We start from the raw sequence: 27,841 nt of genomic DNA, 5'->3' as shown, positions 1-27,841 counted from the left end.
GTCTAAAAAAGGCTCCTAGAAAGGGTAAGAAGTATTTGAACATATCTTAAAGAAGACTACATGGACAGATTGAGAAATATCCTATAAAGGTTCCTGGGAAGGATGTGAGAGTGGCATTGACGTCAACTGATACTGAGTGACCTTTGCAACATGCCCCCAGGTAATGGACTTTCCCCATGGACTATTCAGCGTCTTTGAGAGATTCCATGAATCTTGATTAGATTGCCCCACGTAAATGGGATAATGACGGGTTATGCCCTGTGTACACCTTAGCTATCTCAGTCATGTGTAAGAGATGTTTCTTCTTTTGGCAAGCTTTTAAAGCTACTTCGTCAGTTAGTAGGATTTTTAGCCATTAGCCATGCTCCATGCAACTTCTCCCTGATGTTTAAACATTTGAGTCCACATAGTCAAGTGTACTCTATAATGAAATTCATAAGATGCGAATGCATATGTCTGCCTTGAAAGTTTAAAAACATTTTTGAGTAAAACAAAGTTTTTTTTAGAAAGTGATATCAACTCAAGAGTTATAGTAGACCTTAAGGAGTCGGGATACCTTTGGTAACAATATGCTTTCAAACTAACCATGCTTCAGTTAGGTCTTTTAAGGGTTGTAACATGGCCTGGTTCACGGTTTTAAGAAACAAAAGATAGTGGCTCAAAGTTTATTTGTACCCATCCTCATCTTCGTGATGTTCTCCAGTCCTATGCTCAATTAACTATGCGTTTAAGTTCCAAAAGACTTTGAGAATTGTAATATGATGGTTCAAAAACCAAAAGTTTATTTGCAAAGGCAGTCATTTTCCTTGTAGTATTTTCTTTTTGTCGAGGTATATAATGACCTCTTTTCGACTTTGTTATCCCTAACTTTTGCCTGAACTGTTCATTTTAAAACTACAGTCAGCGGGATGCCCCAATTTTGCCTAAGTCTCCTTAATAGGTTTTGACTTAACAGGCCTTTGCATTGCTTTCTTTTCTTTGCGGACATTGACTGCCGGACTTAATGATGACGGAGAACCATCGGTGATTATGTTCAAAGGAACAGTTTGGAATAATTAAGTTAACTGAGCAGCTACCCTACCCCAGGTTATGTATTAAGGGTTTTATTTTATATAAAAGAAAAATCCTACTTCTTTAGGCTCAAAGGGGCTGACGAGGGATTAACATCCTTATATCTCCATTATTTGGGAATTGAAACAATGCATGTACATCGTCAACACGGTCTGTTCGAAAGCATAATGTATGAAATTGTGGTATCGTTTTCGTCATTCTCCCTCTAAAGGTGTACGGTTTTAACGAGAGTTGAATATCACGAAGAAGAAAACCAAGTAAAAACACAGTTTTAAATATGGTGAGAACACTAGGAATAAATCAAGACAAACGTAAGCAATGTATTAATGATTATTGTAAAGTACATAGCATATGTCGTAAGACTAATGTTTAAACAAACGGAAAGAAATTGCAAATGAAAACAAAACTAATGATCTAAGAAATCCTCCTTCTAGCCACCTATGGCATTAGACTTGTGAGGATCTTCGAACTCAACGAGCCCTTCTTCAATCAAATCTTGGATCTTGTGCTTTAACGGCCCACAATCCTCTGTATCATGACCAGGACTATCTGAATGATAAGCGCACCTAGCATCATGCTTGTACCCAGGAGCGGGGTTAACTGGAGCTGAGTATGGAGGTAGCAGAGTTACCAAGTTCTGACTGAGCAAACGTTGCAAAGCTTGAGACAGTGGCATGTACAACGGGGTGAATGATCGTTTTGGCTTGGACCTCCAGGTGCGTTGGCCACCCTGTTGCTTTTGCTGACCCTTTTGCTGTACTACTGTCTGATTACCCAGGATTGCCCCCACAGTGTTGGATTCCTTTTTTCCGTCATATGACTTCTTTGTGTGATAGGAACCTAAGGGTGCCCCTTGTATCTTCCCATTTTTGATTCCATCTTCAATTCTCTCACCAATGACTACCAAGTCCGAGAACCCTGAAGATATGCTTCCGACCATCTTGTCGTAGTATGGTCCTTGCAAAGTGCTCATAAATATGTCCCCCAGTTCTTTTTCCATCAGGGGAGGTTGGACTCGAGAAGCCATTTCCCTCCACCTTTGGGCATACTCCTTGAATGACTCATCCTTTTTATGCGACATATTCTGTAATTGCATCCGATTGGGTGCCATGTCCAGATTGTACTTGTATTGCTTCAAAAATGTATTAGCGGGATCATTCCAGCTTCGGATATAGGATTTCTCCAATTGCATGTACCAGTCAATAGACGCTCCGCTTAAACTCTCTTAGAAGAAGTGTATCATTAGCTTTTGATCGTGAGCATAAGCAGCCATTTTTCGCACATACATGCGCAAGAGATTCTTCGGACACGTGAGCCCTTTGTATTTCTCGAAGTCTGGAATCTTGAATTTGTGTGGGATAGTCAAGTCTGAGACTAAGCTCATTTCGAAGGTATCCACATCGAAGACATCGTATCCTTCTACCACTTTTAGTCTCTCTTCTAGCGCCTTGATTTGTTCACTATCCTTGGAGTCTTCCCTAGAGTTGGGATTAGACTGTTGCGTCTGAGGTGCTTGGTCTGTGTTGTCCACCTCTTGCACTCCGTATTGTAGATCCAGGTAATCATCATCCCTAGGGACATTGCTAGCAGGAATGCGAACTGTGCGGGTTGTCCCTTTCGTTTGTGGAGTGGGGACAAATCCTTCTTGGGAGGTTTCTCCTTTATTTTGGAATTGGATAGCTCTCCTGACAGATCGGACCTGAGGTTTGTCCTTAGCCGGGCCAAATCCTGAAACAAATCCTAGCAGCGGGTTTTCGTCGTTAGGGATCTCATCCTGAACCAGGGTATCCCCAGACTGAACCTCTTTTGCCTTGTCTTATTTATCTAGGAGGGCCTTCATGAACCCTAGCATCTGAGCCATACCTCCTTTAACCTCTTCCATACTAACCTTCAGTTGATCCACTTCCTCACGAAGGGCGGCTTGATTCTGTTCCAGCTGATCCATTGATTTCTTTTGCTGAAATCTTGTATGATAAGACGGTCGGGATGTTAGGTTATCCTTCCCAATGGTCCCTTGTTCTGGAGATAGAAGAGAAATCTTCTCTTAATGCCATGAAAATGATGTGTATGCCATGAATGATATGCATGATATCCTTTTTTTCTTTCTTTTTTTGAATAAGATATGATGCAAGAATGCACATGATGTATGATGAATGGAAAAAAAGAAATAAAAAAATAATGATCAACACATATATATACATATAGCACATAATCACATAGACCCTATGTAACACCCCTCTAATAACCCGCGGCAATAGAATAAATATTAATCAGAGTCAACATGCAAGAGGTGTCACAATTCATAAATAAAGAAAAATACACGTTCGATACATGTCATGCATTCACTGAAAACGTCTGTAATTATAACTCAATAAACAAACCATGTCTACACAGCGGAATTAAAATCATCAAGTCAACATCCATCATTAATGTATCAGACTTTATCAACAAAAACAAATAGAGTTATAATCGAACTCTAAAAACAACGCGTCCCCAGTGTTACATCTACCAGAGCATGACACCGACACAATACTAAAAACCGACTTATGAGTTAGTCCTCACCAAGTCGCGCCGCTATCCTCAATCTGAAAATGACAACAAGTAAGGGTGAGTCTCATCACAGTTAACCAATGTTATTGCATCATAAATAATAACATGTCATAGTGATATCATTCACCAACTGTTTCATATTCAGACAAATCATCATTCACACATCCACAGATAGACAGACAAGTCATCTTAAAACATACAGATACGGCCCTGCCAGCACAGATTCCACACAATGGGAATCTTGCCCTTCACTGCATCCTCTCATCTTTAGGATACAGCCCTCATACTATGACTATGAATGCATGCAACATATATATAACATACCATCATCATCATCACACAATGAGTAGCCTCGTCTATACTCATATATCATCATTCATCATCATCATCATCATCAACAAGTATGTTCATATATACATAAATTAGATTGCATCATTCAAATAATCATATCGTGATAAATCATACAGATATACCAGCTCGAAAGTTACACGCCATTAACCTTCCAAAAATCACAAAACAGCAAAATCTGTCAATCACGCTGGCCATACGCGTACCATACGCGTACCAACAGGGCCAGAACTTCACAAAAACACGCCCCATACGCGTATCATACGCGTACAGGCAGAAGCACAACTTCAGACAAACTTACACACCATACGCGTATCATACGCGTATGGACAGAACCATATTTCCACACAAAACAACATCATACGCGTATCATACGCGTACCAGCAGAAGGGCACATTCTGATGCACCATGGGGAGCGTACCATACGCGTACCATACCCCCCATACGCGTATCATACGCGTACCATACGTGAATGGACAGCAGTTCACAGAAACCTGCAACTTACCATTCATCCTCCTCGCGATTTCACCTGCACAGTCTGCGATTTGGGTCTAAAAACCAGAAAATTCATCTCATAACAGCATACGAATTCACCCAGAAACTACAGTATATGATCCAATAATTAATTCCGTTCATCATACTATAGATCTACTCAGTTATTAGGGATTTATCAGTCCAAAATTTCAATCCAAAAGATGAACACAACATAGAACATGGAAACCATTGATCAAAACAATACTACCAATCTATACTATTACCTATAACACGATAATAGAGATTAAATGGAGAGTCTCCCCTTACCTTAGACAATTGTTCTTGATCCTTGATCTCTCCCTCTACAGTTCTCCTTCACGTTTGATCGCGACTCTACGTGTCTATAAATCTGATAACTGCAAGTGCACAGTCGTGTCGTGTAGTTTTAAAAGATATCGAATCCACAGGGACTATGAATCGATCAACCGTTATCTAAGGTTACTATGTAAAGCTAGGAGTACTAAAATTTCGATTGTTCCTAAGGGAAAGTGATTGTGAGAAAATAAAGAATAATAATAAAAGGCAGGTATCAGCATGTATTTCGTTTAACTAAAGGTAATCCGAAGGTCCATTGGCTTTTGCATAATTAAATTAAAAATCTTTACTAATTCCATTGATTAAAAATCCTCGTCTCAAACTTTCGCTCTGTTGATTCAGACTACTATCCTAATCCTAATGTACGCTTTCGCCATCCCATTAGATTTTAGAAGAGCTTTTTGGAAACAATGTAATTAATAAAATGCCTATTTTACGAGGTTGTTATCTATTTAAATCTCCTAATCTCAAACTTTCGCTCTGTTGACTCGGAGCAAGCTAATAACCCTAACGTACGCTTTCGCCATCCCGCTCGAGTGTAAAAACAATTTTTGAAAATAAATAAGTTCCAATTAGTTTTAATACGCTTTCGCCATCCTTAAAACTAATGTCCTATGTCTACTATCTGGTTAAATATCTCAAACTTTCGTTCTATTGATTTTAACCTTTGACCGTCCTAACCCCTCAAACTTTCGCTCTATTGGTTTTAAGACTTACTAATTAAATTAGACATATAAACCAAAAATAAGTGATAATTAACAAAACATAATTAAGCCAATTTATTTCGGATCCCTACGGTTAACTTACTTTACATACCGACACCTTTAGTAATTTAGCCAGACATATTAATATGATTAAACATGCATAAATCGGTTCGGTTCATAATATTAAACATATTAAATGGCATATAATATATCATGCAATAATAATATAAATAAAGGCGGTAAATAAAAAACCTGAATTAAAATAAATCTGAATTGAATTGAATCTTGAAGTACTCGAACTTCCACCACAGGTTGGCTGGATCGTTCTTCGGAATTTAAATGGCAGAAAATAAAAACAAGGAAATAAAAGAATAAATCTAACGTAAGGCTAGATCTACGAAAAGTTCACAACAATTTCCAGTGTAGAAATCGTTGTGAGAAAATAAACGGTTAAATGAAAGCAGAATAAAGAAAAGCAGTTCGCGGTACAATTTCGGCAGCACTTCGTTGGCAGGAAATCGGACAGATTGAAGTGAAGTGACTGGTCCTATTTATAGGAGGGGCTTGCAGTTGCTTTGCGTGAAAAGAGGAACTTCTGCAGACCGGGACGTGGAGACGTGCGTCTCCTATTCTTCAGGGAGACTTGAGACGTGCGTCTCAAGTGGAGAGAATTTAGGGAGGTGGAGACGTGCGTCTCCCTTTTGCTGAGGTGGCAGAGACGTGCGTCTCTGCTTACTTGTGTGGCTTGGGCTGTTCTCCTTCGTGGGCTGGATTGCTTCATTGAGTCTTTGGGCCTCTTTCAGCACACTTGGCCTTTAATTGCACTCCCTTTTCACTTCAGCACCCAATTTACGTCTTTTAGGCATAGAAAAGGGTCGTTTTGGCTCCATTTCTTCTCTTTTTCACAATTCGGCATAGTAAGAGTGTAAAACCTGAAATAAAGCAAAAACACGCGTAATATCGTAATAAATTAAAATAATAAACGGAAAATGCTATAAATATCTATGGATTGTAAGCTAAATATACGATATAAAATCGTGTTATCAAATTCCCCCAGACTTGAACCTTTGCTTGTCCTCAAGCAAAATAAGAAGATAAAGATAAATGAAACACACTTCCACCACGTCGTTCAGTCATACTTAGCTACATAGTGTTCTTATTCGGAAATAATGATAATGAATCTAGCAATAAACCTATAGTAACAACACTAAACAACTCCCAGTATGCATACCAATCCGAATCATGCCATTATAGCTCGACCTTTTTGACTTGTCATCATGTTTAACCCTTTTCATTCGCGCGCAATCACATTAAGCCCATTATCTTGACACGCACATAGCAGAGTAGTCGGTTAGTGACTATGATCCTTCTCATGGAGTTCTGGCACAATATGTGGTATACTCCTTAGCATTCACTTGTAGATTGTGGGGAATCAGACAATAGTCCTTCCTACCAAGTTCATTACCAGATGACTTCTGAACCAATCGACAGTGAGTTTTTTAAATTCTTTGTATTTGAGATTTGCGACCGTTAGGTTAAATGATCTTGTGAGGATCACCTTACTTAGTAGGCACATTTCTATCTTATGGTTGAACACATAATTATTATGAGGATCATACACTTATATTCATCGACTCTCTGCGTAGTTTGTATCTAAGACGGTGCCGACTGCTAGAATAAACTACTAAGGGTTATTTCAAAACTTAAAGTCGGTGGTTTTGGTATAACGGGTATTCAAATTGGTTACGCATACTCGGGGGTTTTAGAGTGTTGGGATAATAAGGATATTGACTATATTCAGTTTCAGTGCGTTGGGTGTTTGAGTAGCTTTTGTATTTCTCGAACGTGTGGGGTTTGCGTTTATCGTAAAATTTTTGTTATGGCTCAAGAAAATGGAAGAAATTGAAATAACTACGGAATTATACATATAAGACTTAAATTCCATAAATATTCTTTATTGAATTTGAAAAACATTACAAGGAAGGGAAATAACTGAAGGGAAAAAAATAAAATAAAACTAAAGGAAATAGAAATAATACGACTCCCCCAGACTTAGATGATGCAATGTCCTCAGTGCATAAGAACTACTCCTCATTGTTGCGGTTTCGAGAACTGCTCGCGCCTCTTGTACGAACACGGCGACGTCTATCAGGAGAGTCATTCACACGAATGTCAAGATCATGCAAATATGTAGCAATTTCAGCGTATTGACTTTCGTTCCTAATAGCATAGTCACGGTGCTCCTGTTGCATCTCTCGGATGAGCCTAATTGTTTCAGTTTGGTTTGTCTGCATAGCTTGAACGAGTTGATCTTGGCGTTGAATAGCAGCATACATGGCTTCAAGAGTGATAGGCGGAGGGTTGTTTGGAGGAGGTTGGTTGACATCAGCTTGCCCTTGGTTGAGTTCTTCTTCATTGGCATCCATAGGTTCATTAGGATGTTCTTGTTGGTCATCTTGAGGGTTGTCTTCAATAAGCCTCCAACGTTGAACATAACGGATGTTGATTCTTTCAGGACATGGAAGGATGACATAAGGAATAGGAACTTTGTTGACGACCAAAGTGTATCGGCCATCATGGCGGGGTGAAACCAAGTGGGAGTCACGGCAGTAGGTGAGATCGAGTGACTGAGCGGGCTTCATGAGATGTGAGAGTGAGAGGAGCTCGTCACCAAGACCTAAAGCACAGGCCAAGGTAGTAATAATGCCTCCAAGCAAGAATGGATTTGTAGCGGGGGCGTTAACTAAACCTTGGATGTGTTGGAACATAAACGGTGCGGCGTTGAAACGGATATTATTAAGCGCACAGTAAAGGAAAAATAATTCATTTTGGTTTACCTTGTGGTTGTTAGATCTCGCAAAAATAGTATGCCCCAAGACACGTTGAAAATAACGTATAGCGGGGTTTTGAATGTGAGAAGCGTGGAGAGCTCTCCAACCGGTGGGATTTTCTCCAGTGAGATGGAACCAAAATTTAAAAGCGAGATCCTCCCAGGATCGACCATTGAGTTCTTGAAAGATTGAGCGGTGAGCAATTGGTGCATGATTAAAATGCAAATATGAAGCTACGACATCTTGATCTAGAGCATATTCACGGTTGAACATACGGAATTGGATGCTACCGGTTGAGAGTGGTTGATTAGAGGGAGTGTCATAGTTGAAAGAACTCAAAAATTCTAAGACGAGCGGCTCATAAGTAGGTACGGGTTCGGTACAAAGATGGTGGAGGCTAGATTTGGTGAGCAGACGGGTAACACCATCAATGAGACCCAAAGTTTCTAGACACTCGGTGTTCACAAATTTTGTGGGAACAACCGAACGTTCGTAGAAGGCGACATATTTTGTTCGTTGATCATCATTGTCATCATCTCGGAAGATAATGTTTGAAAGGTCGGGAGGTGGTCTCTCGGGACGCTCACTACGGATTAATGAACGTGGAGGCATGGTGAGTATGGAAATGAAAAATAGAAATGTAGTGTAGAAAAGTAGAGAATGGTATGATAGTTGTGAAGAAGAAGAGTGGTGGTGGTGTGGTTTTATAGTGAGGTTTGAAAATGGTGTGGTTAATGGAAAATTAAAATGGATTAATGGTGGTGTTTGAAGTTTGAATAGAATAGAGAAATGGGAAATGAATGGAGTTTAAGAGGTGAATGATGGAGGATGAATGAGGTTAATGGAGTTTAAATGGAATAAATAGGGGAAGAATGAAGATTGAAAGATGAATTTTGAAATTCAAATTCAAAATTCAAGAGGGAAAGAGATTGGTCTGCGTGGTCAAACAGACTGCTGGCCTTGGGAGACGTGCGTCTCAGGCAGCCAGTCTGCTGGGGCAGAGCATGGAGACGTGCGTCTCCTGTTCCTTTGGTTCGTGTCAGCTGGCCCCACACAGATGGAGACGTGCGTCTCCTGTTGTAGGCAGGTGGGTCACGCATGCAAGTGACCAGACAGTGCTGACAGATACCATTAATATTGTCCATCAGTTCATAACAGTGTCGGATTTAAATACTATTAACAGCAAAAAATTATAGGGAAGTATATATATAGCAGTCAATAGCAGTGTAACATAACACAGTAGCAGTAATCAAAAGAATTTTGCATTTAATAATAAACCAGTACTGAGTGTTAACAGAAGTAGAAAGCAAAAGTGCAGAAAAATGTAAATCTAAACTAGGAATAGAAATTACTAAAACTAGAATAAAATCTAAAAGTCTAATATGGTAACATCTAGCCACGTCTATTGTTGTTCTGATTAGACTGAATGTGTTTGAAAACTTCGTCGAACTGAGCATTTACAGTGTCGATAAAATCGAAGAAATGCATTTGCAAAGTGTGTAGCTCGTTGCGCACATGTTGTACATCTTGTTGTAGCGCAGTGATGGCTTGTTCGTGCGTATTCAGATTAGGCATTCTTTGATTCACCGATGCAGTAGATGTAGCGGGTTGTTGTTGCTCGACCTCGACATCAGTCATATCAACAGTGTGATCATCAACGGAATCTTCATAACGAGTTTCAGGCTCATACTCAGATACAGGTTCATCAATGGGAAGAGGTTCGTAATCAGGAATGGGTTCATCAACAGGAAGAGGTTCATAGTAACCAGGAGGTGTTTCAGGTTCAGATTCAGATGCTGGCATTTCCTCATCAAAATGTTCATAAGCTTGAGGAGTTTCAGGTGATGGCTCTCTCTCAGGAATCTGACCATACTAAAGCCAGTTGGCAGGGTTGTGCACACTCGTCCTAGGATTCGGTAAGGTGAACTGATACCAAACTTTGTTATCAATGAGCAATTCAAAACGATCAGGTCCAAGATTACCGATGATACCTCGATTAAAGCAGAAATTGATGTCCATAGAGGTATGGGTACCAAAAGGTGTCAATCTAAGCAAAGGTACTCTCATTCCTATGGCATTAGCAATCATAGTGACGAATCCGCCGATCCTAATGGGTGAAACTTCGTCTTGCGTGATGCGCTCGAAGTTTGTTAGCATGAATGCGATGGCATTGACCGGGCGATTCTGAGATGTACAAAACATGATGAACAACTCTTCTCTAGTAACTTCAGTGACATTATCGGGCTTTCCAAAAATATAGTGAGCAAGGATCTTGTGAAAGTAGCGGAAAGCAGGATTGTGGATATTCTCAGATTGAAACTCATTCTCTTCAGGGTTGTCGTTTCCAGTGATCTTGCCCCAGTATTTTTCCAACTCCCAGTATGGAAGATTTTCTTCAGCTACTTGGGCGTATGCATCAGGTCCATGAGGTAGTTCTAACATTTCAGCAAAATCTCGGATGCAGAAATTAAACTCCATACCAAAGAGTCTAAAGAGAATAACTCCTTTTTTCAGTCCTTGTCCACAGTTTGGAAGATAGGTCAGGGAGCTCAAGAATTCCAGAGTGAGCTTCCGGTAAGTGCTAAACTTGCGGAACAAGTGAGAACCAGTCCAACCAATTTGGTTAAGCAGGTGTAGGATGCTTTCTTCGATACCAAGTTTCACCATAGTTGGTTGGTGAGGATAGCAAGTCAAATCCATGTGTCTTCCAGCCAGCTTGTTAAATCTTGCTTCTTGTCCTCTACCACGGAACACAACTTCCATGTTATCAACTTCTTGCATCGTAGTTAGTAGTTAAATGAAAAACCTAGAAGTTGAAAATATTAAGATTAAGTTAGAACTAGGCTAGTGTTCATTTTTAAAAAAAAAATAAAATTAAATAAAACAAGTTATAATAATAATTATAATTATAAAAAGGAAGTATTTTCTCGAATTAAGAAGCAGCTATAATTATAATAATTATTATAAGATGTATGAAAAAATAATAAGAAAATTAAAATCTAGAATAATTAAAAATAGAATAATTAAATGAAAATTAAAGGTTAAAATTTTAAAAATAAAATGAAAATAAAAAGAATAAATAAATGTGGGTTGTCTCCCACCAAGCGCTTTGTTTAATGTCGTAAGCTCGACGATTTTAAAATAGAAAACTATTTTTTCGAAAGAGCGGGCAGTTCGTCAAGTTTAAAAACTTCGATGTTTTCATCGTATTCGAGATGATGGTAATACTTAAGACGTTGCCCATTTACGACAAAAGGTTTGACGGTTTCTCCTTTGATTTCTATCGCTCCACTCGGAAATATGTTAGTTATTTCGAAAGGGCCAGACCATCTAGATCGTAACTTACCAGGAAATAATTTTAGTCTAGAATTAAATAAAAGTACTTTATCGCCTATGCTAAAATTTTTCCTAGATATACGCTTGTCGTGCCATTTTTTCGTTCGCTCTTTATAGATTTTGGCGTTTTCGTAAGCGTCTTGTCTAAGTTCTTCTAATTCGTTTATGTCTAGAAGTCGTTTCTCACCAGCGGCAGTGTAGTTTAGGTTTAAGTTCTTAATGGCCCAATAGGCTTTATGTTCTAACTCTACCGGTAGGTGGCATGATTTTCCATAAACGAGTTTGAATGGGGTAGTTCCTATTGGAGTTTTGAAAGCTGTTCTATAAGCCCATAAAGCTTCATTTAGCTTGGTTGACCAATCTTTCCTAGATATAGCAACAGTTTTCTCCAATATTTGTTTTATTTCGCGGTTAGATACTTCTACTTGTCCGCTTGTTTGTGGATGGTATGGTGTGGCTATTCGATGATTCACTCCATATTTTCGAAGGAGTTTCTCAAGTATTCTTGAAATGAAATGGGAACCACCATCGCTAATTACCAATCTTGGCACACCGAACCTAGGAAAGATGACGTTTTTGAAAAGTTTGATAACTACTCGTGTATCGTTTGTAGGAGAAGCAATAGCTTCTATCCATTTTGAAACGTAATCGACGGCTACGAGTATATATTGATTTCCAAACGATGACGGAAACGGTCCCATGAAGTCTATTCCCCAGACGTCAAATATTTCTACTTCTAGAATGCCTTTTTGGGGCATTTCATCGCGTCTTGAAATGTTTCCAGTTCGTTGGCATCTATCACAGCTTAGTACGACGAAATAAACGTCTTTCCACAGGTTGGGCCAGAAGAGTCCAGACTGAAGGATTTTGGCGCAGGTTCTAGATGTGCTATGGTGTCCTCCACACGGTGCAGAATGGCAGTGTGTTATTATGCTTCTTATCTCTTCCTCGGGTACACAACGTCTAAAGATTCCATCGGGGCCTCTTTTGAACAGGAGTGGGTCGTCCCAATAGTAATGTTTTAGGTCATGGAAGAATTTCTTCTTCTGTTGGTAACTTAGATCAGGAGGAAGCACACCAGCAGCTAGGTAGTTTACGAAATCTGCATACCAAGGTGCGTCAGATCGGGCTAAAGCTATTTCTGCTAATTTGTTGGTTTCAGAGTTTGGACGGTACGGTTCGAATTCATTTGCTTCTAATTGGGCGATGAGTCTTTCATAAGGGAAATCATCGTCAATTGGTACTTGTTCGGGTTTCAGATTTTCCAATCGAGAGAGGTGATCTGCTACGACATTTTCAGTGCCCTTCTTATCTTTAATTTCCAGGTCGAACTCTTGTAGTAATAAGATCCATCTCAAAAGTCTTGGTTTAGCGTCCTTTTTGGTTAGGAGGTACCTAATGGCGGCGTGGTCAGTGTATATGATTATTTTGGCTCCTACCAGGTAAGAACGGAATTTGTCTAATGCGAATACGACAGCTAATAATTCTTTTTCTGTCGTGGCATAATTCATCTGAGCTTCGTCTAGGGTTCTACTCGCATAATATATGACATGTAGTTTCTTATCCTTTCTTTGTCCTAGAACGGCTCCTACAGCATAATCACTTGCGTCACACATTATTTCTAAAGGTTCATTCCAGTCGGGAGGTTGCATAATTGGCGCAGAGATTAATGCTCGTTTAAGCGTTTGAAATGCTTCAGTGCATTTATCGGTGAAAATAAAGTCGGCGTCTTTCATAAGCAGTTCAGTTAAGGGTTTGGTTATTTTAGAGAAATCCTTAATGAAGCGTCGGTAAAAACCAGCGTGTCCCAGAAAACTTCTTATTTCTCTAACGGTTTTGGGAGGTTGAAGGTTTTCGATAATTTCGATTTTTGCTTTATCAACTTCGATTCCTCTATCGGATACGATGTGTCCAAGTACAATTCCTTGTCGTACCATGAAATGGCATTTTTCCCAATTAAGGACTAGGTTTACGCTTACGCATCGTTTAAGCACCATTTCAAGGTTTTCTAAACATGTTTCAAAACTTCCTCCACAGACAGAGAAGTCGTCCATAAAGACCTCCATTATTCCATCTAGGAAGTCGGAAAATATTGCCATCATGCATCTTTGGAAGGTCGCGGGTGCATTGCAGAGTCCAAAAGGCATTCGTCTATAAGCGAATGTACCATAAGGACAGGTGAATGTGGTCTTCTCTTGGTCGTCAGGGTGGATAGGAATTTGGAAAAATCCGGAGTATCCATCCAGATAACAGAAATGCGAGTGTTTAGCTAAGCGTTCGAGCATTTGATCTATGAAAGGTAAAGGGAAATGGTCTTTTCGGGTGGCTTTGTTTAGCTTCCTATAGTCAATGCACATTCTCCATCCAGTTTGGGTACGTTGTGCTACAGATTCTCCTTTTGCATTAGTGATTACAGTGACTCCTCCTTTCTTTGGTACGACGTGAACAGGACTAACCCATTTACTATCGGATATAGGATATATTATTCCAGCTTCTAGCAGTTTTTGGATTTCCTTTTTAACCACATCGCTCATAATAGGATTTATTCGCCTTTGATGTTCCCTAGAGGTTTTACTATCGTCTTCGAGCATAATGCGGTGCATACACAGAGAAGGGCTTATACCTTTCAGATCTGATATGTTGTATCCTAAAGCGGTAGGGTATTTTCTTAGGACATTAAGTAATTTTTCAGTCTCGGTTCGTCCTAAGTTGGCGTTCACTATAACTGGTCGGTTTAGTTCTTCGTCTAGAAATTCGTATCTAAGATCGGTAGGAAGTGTCTTCAGCTCTAAAGCAGGTTTCTTAGGTCCAGGTATAGGATCAGGAGTTAAAGCTAAGCATTCACTCAGGTGGTTATCTTGATATTCCTCACGCCAGTTGTCATCTTCAAGAATTGGCGGCATAGGAATTCTTAGGATCTCGGTTTCCTTATTTGGTTCGGATTTTATTTCCTTGACACACTCGTCGATTATGTCAGCAGAACAGCATGTGTCAATTATAGAAGGTGCTTTTAGGAATTGGGAAAGGATAAATTCTATTTTCTCTTCTCCTACTTCGAAAGTAAGCTTTCCTCGCTTTACATCTATAATTGCACCAGCGGTTGCTAAAAATGGTCTTCCTAATATGATCGGGATGTTAGAATCTTCTTGGATATCCATAATGATGAAGTCAGTTGGGATGTAGAATTGACCTACACGAACAGGGATATTCTCTAACATTCCTACAGGGTATTTAACTGAACGGTCTGCTAGTTGAAGAGACATTCTCGTTGCTTTGAGCTCACCTAGATTGAGTTTCTTACAGGTTGAAAGAGGCATCAAACTAACACTAGCTCCTAAATCGCATAAGGCTTTTTCTATGATGGTTTTTCCAATTACGCAGGGTATAGAGAAACTACCAGGGTCTTTCAGTTTTGGAGGCATGTTATTTTGGATGATAGCGCTACATTCAGCGGTAAGCGTTATAGTTTCGTTATCCTCGAGTTTCTTTTTGTTTGATAAGATTTCTTTTAAGAACTTAGCGTACGAAGGCATCTCAGTTATGGCTTCTGTGAATGGTATGGTTATGTTTAATTGCTTCAGAAGTTCTACAAATCTTTTAAATTGCGCTTCGGTTTTTGATTTAGCTAATCTCTGAGGGTAAGGAATTGGTGGCTTATAAGGCGGTGGTGGAACATAAGGTTTCTCTTTTTCGGGTTCCACTTCGTTATTGTTCTCATCAGTCTTAGCAGTTTGTTCGTCAGTTGTTTTCTTTTGGGTTTCCTTTGGCTCTTGTTGTGACATGGGTACGTTTTGGGTTCTAGGATCTATGGGTCCATCGTAATTCGTTCCACTTCGTAGTGTTATCGCGTTCGCATGTCCTTTAGGATTGGGTTGAGGTTGAGCAGGAAACGTGCCAGCAGGGGCAGCAGTAGGTGCTTGTTGTTGAGCTACTTGTGAGATTTGAGTTTCTAACATTTTGTTATGTGTAGCTAAAGCATCTACTTTGTTCGATAGTTGTTTTAGTTGCTCGCTATTGTGGATGTTTTGATTCAAGAAGTCCTTATTGGTTTGTTGTTGGGAAGCTATGAAGTTTTCCATCATGATTTCTAGATTTGACTTCCTAGGGGTGTTTTGAGCAGCTACAGGCGCTTTTTGGTAGCCAGGTGGTACAGCAGGTGCTTGTCCAGGCGCGTACAACGCATTGTTGTTCTTATAAGAAAAGTTCGGGTGGTTTTTCCATCCAGGGTTGTACGTGTTAGAATAAGGGTTTCCTTGAGCGTAATTTACTTGATCAGAGGGGACTCCAGTCAAGAGTTGGCATTCAGCAACTACATGCCCAGTCAATCCACAAATCTCGCAGTTAGGTGTTACAGCGGCAGCGGTGGCGGAAGGAGTGATGGTTAAGTTCTCGATCTTTTGAGTTAAAGCGTCTACTTTAGCGTTAACGCGGTCTATACCACTTATTTCGTACATTCCTCCTTTGGTTTGGGCTTTCTCTAGAGCGGCTCGTTCTCCTCCCCATTGGTAATGGTTTTGTGCCATGTTCTCTATGAGTTTGTATGCTTCATCATGGGGTTTGTCCATTAATGCTCCGCCAGCAGCGGCATCTATAGTCATTTTAGTGTTATATAAGAGACCACCATAGAAAGTATGGATGATCAGCCATGGTTCGAGTCCATGATGAGGGCATATTCTAAGCATGTCCTTGTAACGTTCCCAAGCTTCGAAGAGTGATTCGTTATCTTTCTGGGTAAATCCGTTGATTTGACCTCTAAGCATAGTAGTTTTGCTAGGCGGAAAGTATCTCGCTAAGAATACTCTCTTCAATTCGTCCCACGTAGTTATGGAATTGGAAGGCAGGGATTGAAGCCACGCTCTCGCTCTATCTCTCAAGGAGAAAGGGAAAAGGCGTAATCGAATAGCTTCGGAACTAACGTTGTTGGCTTTGATCGTGTCGGCGTATTGCACGAACACGGATAAATGGAGATTGGGGTCATCTACAGGGCTTCCAGAGAATTGATTCTGTTGAACAGCTTGGACCAGTGAAGGTTTCAGTTCGAAATTGTTCGCCTCAATCGCAGGTGGTGCGATACTTGAATGCGGTTCAGCGCGCGAAGGAGCGGCATAGTCTCTAAGAGGACGAATAGCAGCCATCTCTAACTTCGGGGTGATTTGATTGATTTGATCAGTAAAAATCAATTCCTGATTAATCGGAATTTCTGCTACTTCGGGAAGATTGCGAGCTCGACGTTTAACGTTAATGAAACGTTCGATCTCGTTAATTCGTTGTATTAAATCTCCTCCTTGTGAACGAGTATTTGGCATACAATCGTTCAGGAAGAAAGGGAAGAATTGTCCTAGTCTCTACGGTGTAACAGTGAGTTACGATATCGACTTAAATAGTCCCCGGCAACGGCGCCAAAAACTTGATCACGACTCTACGTGTCTATAAATCTGATAACTGCAAGTGCACAGTCGTGTCGTGTAGTTTTAAAAGATATCGAATCCACAGGGACTATGAATCGATCTACCGTTATCTAAGGTTACTATGTAAAGCTAGGAGTACTAAAATTTCGATTGTTCCTAAGGGAAAGTGATTGTGAGAAAATAAAGAATAATAATAAAAGGCAGGTATCAGCATGTATTTCGTTTAACTAAAGGTAATCCGAAGGTCCATTGGCTTTTGCATAATTAAATTAAAAATCTTTACTAATTCCATTGATTAAAAATCCTCGTCTCAAACTTTCGCTCTGTTGATTCAGACTACTATCCTAATCCTAATGTACGCTTTCGCCATCCCATTAGATTTTAGAAGAGCTTTTTGGAAACAATGTAATTAATAAAATGCCTATTTTACGAGGTTGTTATCTATTTAAATCTCCTAATCTCAAACTTTCGCTCTGTTGACTCGGAGCAAGCTAATAACCCTAACGTACGCTTTCGCCATCCCGCTCGAGTGTAAAAACAATTTTTGAAAATAAATAAGTTCCAATTAGTTTTAATACGCTTTCGCCATCCTTAAAACTAATGTCCTATGTCTACTATCTGGTTAAATATCTCAAACTTTCGCTCTATTGATTTTAACCTTTGACCGTCCTAACCCCTCAAACTTTCGCTCTATTGGTTTTAAGACTTACTAATTAAATTAGACATATAAACCAAAAATAAGTGATAATTAACAAAACATAATTAAGCCAATTTATTTCGGATCCCTACGGTTAACTTACTTTACATACCGACACCTTTAGTAATTTAGCCAGACATATTAATATGATTAAACATGCATAAATCGGTTCGGTTCATAATATTAAACATATTAAATGGCATATAATATATCATGCAATAATAATATAAATAAAGGCGGTAAATAAAAAACCTGAATTAAAATAAATCTGAATTGAATTGAATCTTGAAGTACTCGAACTTCCACCACAGGTTGGCTGGATCGTTCTTCGGAATTTAAATGGCAGAAAATAAAAACAAGGAAATAAAAGAATAAATCTAACGTAAGGCTAGATCTACGAAAAGTTCACAACAATTTCCAGTGTAGAAATCGTTGTGAGAAAATAAACGGTTAAATGAAAGCAGAATAAAGAAAAGCAGTTCGCGGTACAATTTCGGCAGCACTTCGTTGGCAGGAAATCGGACAGATTGAAGTGAAGTGACTGGTCCTATTTATAGGAGGGGCTTGCAGTTGCTTTGCGTGAAAAGAGGAACTTCTGCAGACCGGGACGTGGAGACGTGCGTCTCCTATTCTTCAGGGAGACTTGAGACGTGCGTCTCAAGTGGAGAGAATTTAGGGAGGTGGAGACGTGCGTCTCCCTTTTGCTGAGGTGGCAGAGACGTGCGTCTCTGCTTACTTGTGTGGCTTGGGCTGTTCTCCTTCGTGGGCTGGATTGCTTCATTGAGTCTTTGGGCCTCTTTCAGCACACTTGGCCTTTAATTGCACTCCCTTTTCACTTCAGCACCCAATTTACGTCTTTTAGGCATAGAAAAGGGTCGTTTTGGCTCCATTTCTTCTCTTTTTCACAATTCGGCATAGTAAGAGTGTAAAACCTGAAATAAAGCAAAAACACGCGTAATATCGTAATAAATTAAAATAATAAACGGAAAATGCTATAAATATCTATGGATTGTAAGCTAAATATACGATATAAAATCGTGTTATCAACGATCGTGTTATCAACGTTCTTCGTTCCAAACCTCTGTTCTTTCACGTTCTTTCTTCCTTCCCAATCCCAATTGTTTTATGAAAAATAATAGTAATTTAGTAAAAGGATTACAAAATCACTCCCCCTTCTTTTACTATTCCTTCATATGGCCCAAATGCCATAAACCATTATTTCCATTATTTTCCAGAAAATTCTTAATAATTCTAATTATTAATTCAATGTTCCAATTGAATTAATATTAAAATTATACGGGTGTTACAACTCTCCCCCACTAAAAGAGTTTTCGTCCTCGAAAACATACCTCAGGTAAAAAGTTCTGGATAAGAGTCCTTCATCTGACTCTCTAGCTCCCAGGTAACATTGCCTTCAGCTGGTCCTCCCCAAGCTACTCTGACCAAAGCTATTTCCTTGCCTCGCAATTGCTTCAGTCTTCTATCTTCAATCCTCACAGGTAAAGTCTCAACCGTCAAGTTATCTTTCACCTGTACATCATCTACTTGGATCACATGGGACGGATCCGAAATGTATTTCCTCAACTGAGACACATGAAATACATCATGTAAATTTGCAAGCATCGGCGGTAGAGCGATACGATAAGCCACTTCCCCCACTCTTTCGGAAATTTGGAATGGTCCAATAAAACGCGGAGTCAACTTCTTTGACTTCAATGCTCGACCAATCCCCGTCATAGGAGTAACTCTCATAAACACATGATCTCCCTTTTGAAACTCAAGTGTTTTCCTCCTTTTGTCGTGATAACTCTTCTGACGACTCTGAGAAGCCTTCATCTTCTCCTGAATCATTTTAATCTTCTCTGTAGTCTGTTGTACAATTTCTGGACCAATCACAGCACTCTCACCAGATTCGTACCAACACAACGGCGTCCTACACCTCCTACCATACAAAGCCTCAAACGGAGCCATACCGATACTCGAATGATAACTGTTGTTGTAGGTAAACTCAATTAAAGGCAGATAACTATCCCAAGTACCTCCTTTTTCCAACACACAAGCCCGCAACAAATCCTCTAATGACTGAATTGTCCTCTCAGTCTGTCCATCAGTCTGCGGATGATAAGCAGAACTCAATCTTAGCTTAGTACCCAAAGCTTTCTGCAAACCTTCCCAGAACTTAGACGTAAACCGCGGATCTCTGTCTGACACGATACTTGAAGGAATACCATGCAGACTCACTATCTTCTCAATATACAATTGAGCCAGCTTTTCCATCGGATAATCCATTCTCACCGGTATAAAATGTGCAGACTTCGTCAACCTGTCTACCACGACCCAGATAGCTTCACAATTTCTGACAGTTCTCGGCAAACCCGACACAAAATCCATTGAGATGCTATCCCACTTCCACTCAGGAATAAACATCGGTTGCATCAACCCAGACGGTTTCTGATGCTCAATCTTTGACTTCTGGCAAGTCAAACAAGAATACACAAACTCAGCAATTTCCTTCTTCATTCCCGGCCACCAAAACAACTTTTTCAAGTCATGGTACATCTTGGTAGCACCAGGATGAATACTCAATCCACTACGGTGTCCTTCTTCTAAAATACGCTTTCGGAGTTCATCAATATAAGGAATACAAACTCGGTCAAAAAACCTCAGTATACCATTCTCGTCGACTCTGAATTCACTACTCTTGCCTTGATTAATCAAAGTCAAGTTATCAATCAATTCAACATCAGCTTTCTGACCTTCTCTAATTTCTTCAAGAATACCACTAGTCAGCTTCAGCATACCCAATTTGACACTAACAGGAGTACCTTCACACACTAAACTCAAGTCTCTGAATTGTTCAATCAAATCCAATTCCTTCACCATTAGCATAGACATATGCAAGGTCTTCCTACTCAAAGCATCAGCAACCACGTTTGCCTTACCCGGATGGTAATTCAAACCAAAATCATAATCCTTCAGAAATTCTAACCACCTTCTCTGCCTCATTTTCAACTCTTTCTGATCAAAGAGATACTTCAGGCTCTTATGATCACTGAACACCTCGAATCTCGAACCATACAAATAGTGTCGCCAGAACTTCAAAACAAAAACCACAGCTGCCAACTCTAAATCATGAGTCGGATAATTCCTCTCATGCACTTTGAGTTGTCTCGACGCATAAGCGACCACTTGTTGATTCTGCATTAATACACCACCTAAACCCATTAGTGACGCATCACAATAAACCACAAATGATTCTGTTGGATTCGGCAAAATCAAGATAGGAGCACTAGTCAACCTCCTCTTCAGCTCTTGGAATCCTTCCTCACACTTTGCATCCCAAATAAAAGCTTGTCCCTTCCTGGTTAGTTTAGTTAATGGCAATGCTAACTTTGAAAACCCTTCAATGAATTTTCTGTAGTAACCTGCGAATCCAAGAAAACTACGAATCTCTGACACTGACTTCGGAGCTTCCCACTGAGACACAACTTCTATCTTTGTAGGATCAACAGCAATACCATTCTTAGAAATCACATGTCCAAGAAAACTGACTTCTTCCAACCAGAATTCACACTTCGACAGTTTGGCAAAAAGTTGCTTCTCTTTCAACAGCTCCAACACAGTTCTGAGATGTTCCGCATGTTCTTTCTCACTTTTAGAATATATCAGGATATCATCTATAAATACCACCACAAACTTGTCGAGATACGGATGAAAAATCCTGTTCATATATTCCATAAAAACACTAGGTGCATTAGTAACTCCAAACGGCATTACAGAATACTCATAATGTCCATACCTCGTTCTAAAGGCAGTCTTCTGAATATCGTCGTCTTTCACACGAATCTGATGATACCCAGACCTCAGATCAATTTTACTAAATACACATGCCCCAACCAACTGATCCATCAAATCATCAATCCTCGGCAATGGATACCGATTCTTGATAGTAACCTTGTTCAATTGTCTGTAATCTACACACAGCCTCATTGAACCCGCTTTCTTCTTTACCAACAACACAGGCGCACCCCACAGCGAAACACTAGGACGAATAAATTTCTTCTCAAGCAATTCCTCTAACTGCTTCTTCAGTTCAGCCAATTCAGACGGCGACATACGATACGGCGCCATCGACACTGGACTAGTTCCCGGAACCAAATCAATAGAAAACTCCACTTCTCTTTCCGGTGGCAATTCATTCACCTCTTCTGGAAAAACTTCTAGGAACTCGCACACAACAGGCAATTCGCTACTCGCCACTTTCTCCTTCACATTCGTCAATGCAAACAACATAAACACTGTTGCACCATCTCCGATAGCCTCATTCACCTGTCTAGCTGTCATTTCCAGACTATCAGAACTAACCTCTTCAGGAAAAATCACCATCTTCGCAAAACAGTTGATATGAACACGGTTGAATTCCAACCAGTTCATTCCCAGGATTACATCGAGTTGTTTCAACGGAAGGCACACTAAGTCCATCCCAAATTCTCTACCAAAAATATCAACCGGACAGTTCAAGCATGCAGACGAAGTAGTTACTGAACCCGATGCAGGAGTGTCAATAACTGTAATACGGTGAACTGACTTTTATTTTTATAAGCAACAATGTTGCGGTGAGCAAGAGTCGCCACCGACTTTTATTTTGTCCAATTTTAGGAAAGGTAAAAAGTACAGAAAAAGACCTTTTAAAAAGAAAACGGGCTCGGGGGGTAGATTATGAAAAGGGAAGGTGTAAGCACCCTTTTCATCCGTAGTTATCTACGGGCTCTTAGCTTGCTTAGCTCATGTTTGTTTTCGTTTGTTTGAAAAGAGTTTTTGAATAAAAGGACTTTAGCTTAAAAGCGTAGCCTTTGTTTTTGAAAGGAGTGTGAAAATAGTTTTGGATTTGAGCAAGCAATCTAAGAGCACTACCCTAATAGATGGTCCTTTTCTATGCTTTTTAAAGTTCCTAGGACTATCCATACTATTTAGAAGTAGGTAGACCTTGTTTATATTGGACGTGCGGGTCATCGAAGGGTCATCGTATGGTCGTTGAAGGCAACAGGGTAGAGGTACCTTTAGCAATTTCGAAGGGACAATCATCTTTCGTAGGCAACCAATCGAGGGACTAGATCATGTATTCGTAGGCAACAATTCGGGGGTCATCGAGGGACCATGATCTTTGATGATTTAAATCGCAGGGACTTTTGCTAATGGTACCCCTATATTCGAGGGACACGACCATTTTTATTTGTAAGGCAACGAAGAGGCGTACCCTAGAGGTGAGTGAGTGCGATGTGTGTTAATTTCAGATATGTCATCTTGATTTTAAGGTTAGCTAACGTTCAGTTAATTAATCTTGCCATATACCCCTAATTACTAACAGTTAAATATGTACAGAAAATAAAGTGCGGAATGTAAAGTTCCTACGCTATTACAGGGCTTCGGGATGGGGGATTACAATAAAAAATTGGGGAGTGCAGAAAGTAAAATCCTAATTAAAACTATTACAACCTCTAGCAGATACAAGACGTAATTAAAATGCGGAAAATAATAAAGTATATTAAAATTGTCCACGAGAAAGTCCGAATGCCTCAAGATAGTAGTACCTCACAAAAACAAGAAAGTGTTAGTAAAAAGTTAATTAAAATTGACGGAAAAAAAAATATGAAATTCAAATTAAATTCTAACAAACTTAAGTAAAACAATTTTTTTTGTTGTATTTTTTAATATCGAGCAAAAGCAAATTGAAAATAGTAAAACAAATATCAAAATAATTAAAATGAATAAATCGGACTAAGAGATAGTAAATATGGGGTGCAGATTAAAAGAGTAAGAGGCTAGGCCCAAAATCAGAATGACCAAAGTTTGTTGATCCAATCAAAAGGATATAATATAGAGTAATTATTTGGGCTCGTGAGTTACAGCAACACTCGGCCCAACAAATCTGTATCAAGCCAAAGGGTGTATATAGCATAACTACAAAATGTGGAGGGCATGAAAACGATTTGGACCCAGAGCAAGCCCAAAATGAAATTTGAATGGAAAAACCCTAAAACTAGGCAATGAGTCCGCCCCCACACTTCAGCCTTCGGTCCCAACTCTCAAGCATCTTTCTTTGTTCAACTAAACCGTAATCAAAACGATCATCTTCATCATTCTGCTAACCCAAGATCCTCCTCTCTTCTTACTCTGAATTCTATAACAGCAATAGATTTTTTTTGTTCTCCCCAATCGGTTTTAACAATCAATCACATACAACACATTCGAAAAAAAGAAGTAAAACGCAAAGCAATTACCAAACAGAGAAGATGAGTTTTCTGGTGATACTCCGATGATGTCTCGGTGGTGGTGGTTGCATGATTCGACTCGTAGGCGACAGATTGTTGATGTCGCGGTTTGGCGGTGATGATGTTGGCGTGTGGGTTGTTGAAGTCGAAGTTGTGGCATGAAGAGCTTCGCGGTCATCGACGTTGTGGTAGTTACAGATCAGCCTTTTTCCTGCAAACAAGAACAAAAATTCTTAGCAACCATTTTGTTAATTTCTTGTATCTGTTTGAATTCTTGTTGAGAGGTAGTTATTTATGGTGATGATTGAAATGTTGTGCTGAATCGAAGCTACGGCTGTTGACGGAGAGAGGATCGATTGAAATTGTGCGCCGTAAGACCGGATCCTTGTGTTGCTGCTGTGATTTGGTGTTACGGGGCGGCTCTGTAGTGCGATTTCGCCGACACCGACAGCTTGATTGCGTTAATTGTGGCTTAGGACTTCTCTTCCTTCGGATCTGGCTGTAGGAATATTGGAAATTTCCACTTAATGTCGTTTGAGTACCTGAAATAAGTATCAGTAACAATGGAAGAAATTTCATCGACAGAAACTGCAAATAATTGGGAATTAAAGTTCATGAATCTGTTTTGTTTTGAACAATTTCCGGACTTTACATGTTGTTAAACTGATTGGTGAAGATCTTGAACAATCATAATTGTTAGTGAATTTTTTTACTTTAAAAAAATAAATACGTGAATAGTGTGGAACGTGAATGGTTTGTTTGTTAATTTGTGAAGTAGAAGGACATATGATATGGTGAGAAACTGGGCGCAGCAAGTGTATGTATTTTGTTATTTTAATGGAAGATGTATTGCTTTGAATTTACCTATCAATATAATAAAATACATTACATTTTAATAACAGAAGAATTATTATGTACTATAATACGATAAAATACACAAGGATAACTTCAAAGTGTTAAATTATGTGAAATTATAAAATTGTTCGTTCAATCATTCAGTCGACCAACAAACAACTTACAATTAGGGAGGCCTCATATAAGAATCATCGGCCAAAAGATGGAAATTTAAAAAAGGAGTTTTGAAAGAAAGTGTGAAAAAAAGTTGAAAAATTATTGACAAAAGTGTGAGTGAAAATTGTGAGAAATTGTTAGTAAGTTGTGAGAATTGTTAGTGAAAACTGTGAATGTGGAAGGCTCTATTTATAGATTAGAATTAGGTCAAAACCAATCCTAAAAAGGAAAAGATCCGACCCAGAGGCCCATGGACCTTTCTTGATTACCAAGTTCTTGATTACCAAGATTAAGAACCTGGACGTGCTTGTGTCCAGGTGCGATGGGCCTTTCTTGATTACCAAGTTCTTGATTACCAAGATTAAGAACCTGGACGTGCTTGTGTCCAGGTGCGTCCTGGTGCAAAAAAAGATAAAAAATAGTTAAAAAACATGGAAATGCACCAAGCGGGAATTGAACCCATGACCTTCTGCTTGCAAGCCTTAATTCCTTACCAATTGTGCTATGTTGTTTGTTTGAAATAAAAAGCCAATTGAAAGTGTGTGAAGCATCGGCTAGCATTTTTTATTAATTAAAATATAAGCAATTTAAGAGTAAACTACTATATTTTAACATAGACTTTAAATTGAATATTTTTAAAATTCAGGATGTTGATGTAAATAAATCCAAGATTTTATAAAAATCCAATTTTTAAAAATAAATTTCAAAAATTTTTGTCACTAAAAAGTGTGGGCAAATTTTGGGGTATGACAGCTGCCCCTGTTCAATCTTCTTAAACCTGAAGAGGTAGATTGGCGTATCCGCCACTCGTGATCTGAAGGTGGAAGAGGATTGAACACTAGAATACCCAGAAATTTGCGCTCGCTGGTGCAGGAAGTAATATTGGAGATGGGCTTAAAGATGCCATCCAGATGTTTGACAAGATGTTTGCCTAAAGCATATGCTTTTCAGACTGGACCATATGCATTGATTGTGTCTGAAGGAGAGATTCATCAAAATGAAGTAATGTCTTATAGAAAACTACCTGGAGAGGTTCCTGAATAGGGTAGATCATTGACTGATGTAAAAGAGATTAGGCTTTAAACAAAGCTCGGGAAGAAGTGTCTTGTAGAGGATTAACTGAGAAGCACCTTGAAAGGGCAAGAGATGTCTTAGAAAAGATTGGATAAATATGTTAAAGAAGATTACCTAGAAAGGTATGACATGTCTTAAACAAGACTGGCCTAGAAAGGCTCCTATGATACGTCTTAAACAAGACTGGCCTAGAAAGGCTCTTAAAAAGGATATGATACGTCTTAAACAAGACTACCTAGAAAGGTTATGATACGTCTTAAATAAGACTAACCTAGAAAGGCTCTTAGAAAGGATATGATACGTCTTAAACAAGACTACCTAAAAAGGTTATGATACGTCTTAAACAAGACTGACCTAGAAAGGCTCCTAGAAAGGATATGATATGTCTTAAAAAAGACTACCTAAAAAAGTTATGATATGTCTTAAACAAGAATACCTAGAAAGGCTCCTAGAAAGGATATGATACGTCTTAAAAAAGACTACCTGGAAAGGCTCCTAGAAAGGATAAGAAACGTCTTAGAAAAGACTACCTAGAAAGGTTCCTAGAAAGGATATGAAACGTCTTAAAAAAGACTACCTGGAAAGGCTCCTAGAAAGGATAAGAAGCGTCTTAGAAAAGACTACCTAGAAAGGTTCCTAGAAAGGATATGAAACGTCTTAGAAAAGACTACCTAGAAAGGTTGATAAACGTCTTAGAAAAGACTACCTAGAAAGGTTGATAAATGTCTTAGAAAAGACTACCTAGAAAGGTTGATAAACGTCTTAGAAAAGACTACCTAGAAAGGTTGATAAACGTCTTAGAAAAGACTACCTAGAAAGGTTCCTAGAAAGGATATGAAACCTCTTAGAAAAGACTACCTAGAAAGGTTCCTAGAAAGGATATGAAACGTCTTGAAAAAGACTGCCTAGAAAGGTTCCTAGAAAGGATGAGAAGTTGTTTGATTGTTTTTGAATTATCTTTGAAGAAAGACCCGGAATGAAGCATTAGAATTGTATTTGTGTCTTGAAAGAACGTTAAGATTGAATCGTTGATACGATCGTCTTTGCACCGTCTGGATGATAATGTTCTTTTGATTGTGAAATGACCTGAAAAAGGCGAAATTAGTTTTATGCAATGTTATGATGCATGTATTGTGTAATGGGGTTCTTGAAATGAACAAGAATGTTGTATGTTATGCATGTAATGTGAATGAGGTTCTCGAAATAAACGAGAATGTTGTATGTTATGTATGTATTGTGAATGATACATGGATGGACTATATAGTCGAAGCATACTGGTAACTTTGTATAGCAATTGTTGGTGGAGAAAATAAATCTCTGTATGCAGCTGGAGATGATGACAAGGTGATTGTATTGATAATTCCTGTCTTCCGTTCGAGGATATCCAGCTGGGGGTTTTTATTACCGCTTGGGGGTGAAAGTAGCTTGAGTGATTTGATCCTGATGTATCCTGACCGGGGATAAGAAAGATGGATACCTGGCTAAGTTTTCACTGTGAGTGCCAACTTTACTGGGAACAGTGAGTTTGAATAAACCCTGTTGGAGAAGAATATTGTATCGGAGAGCCTGTAGTGTTGGGGAGCCAAGTCTCTGTTGGGAAGATATTACTTGAATATAACTCCTCGAGGATTACTCTGTGGGGATATTGTTGTGAAAACAACTTTGTGGGTAAGATCCCTTGAGATTTCAA

At 39.2% G+C, this 27,841-nt stretch overlaps 1 non-coding gene across 1 annotated transcript; it reads left to right on the top strand.

Moving 5' to 3' along the window:
• The first annotated feature begins 16,342 nt into the window (after positions 1-16,342).
• On the top strand, positions 16,343-16,449 carry LOC131645329 (small nucleolar RNA R71). The gene has a single exon (XR_009296958.1). It is a non-coding gene; the product is annotated as a small nucleolar RNA R71 (small nucleolar RNA).
• The last annotated feature ends 11,392 nt before the right edge of the window (positions 16,450-27,841 follow it).

This window comes from Vicia villosa, linkage group LG1 (genome assembly GCF_029867415.1).
Source record: "Vicia villosa cultivar HV-30 ecotype Madison, WI linkage group LG1, Vvil1.0, whole genome shotgun sequence".
Lineage (NCBI taxonomy): Eukaryota > Viridiplantae > Streptophyta > Magnoliopsida > Fabales > Fabaceae > Vicia > Vicia villosa.
The sequence above is the reverse complement of the archived record's forward strand: the minus strand, read 5'-3'. Positions and strand labels throughout refer to the sequence as shown.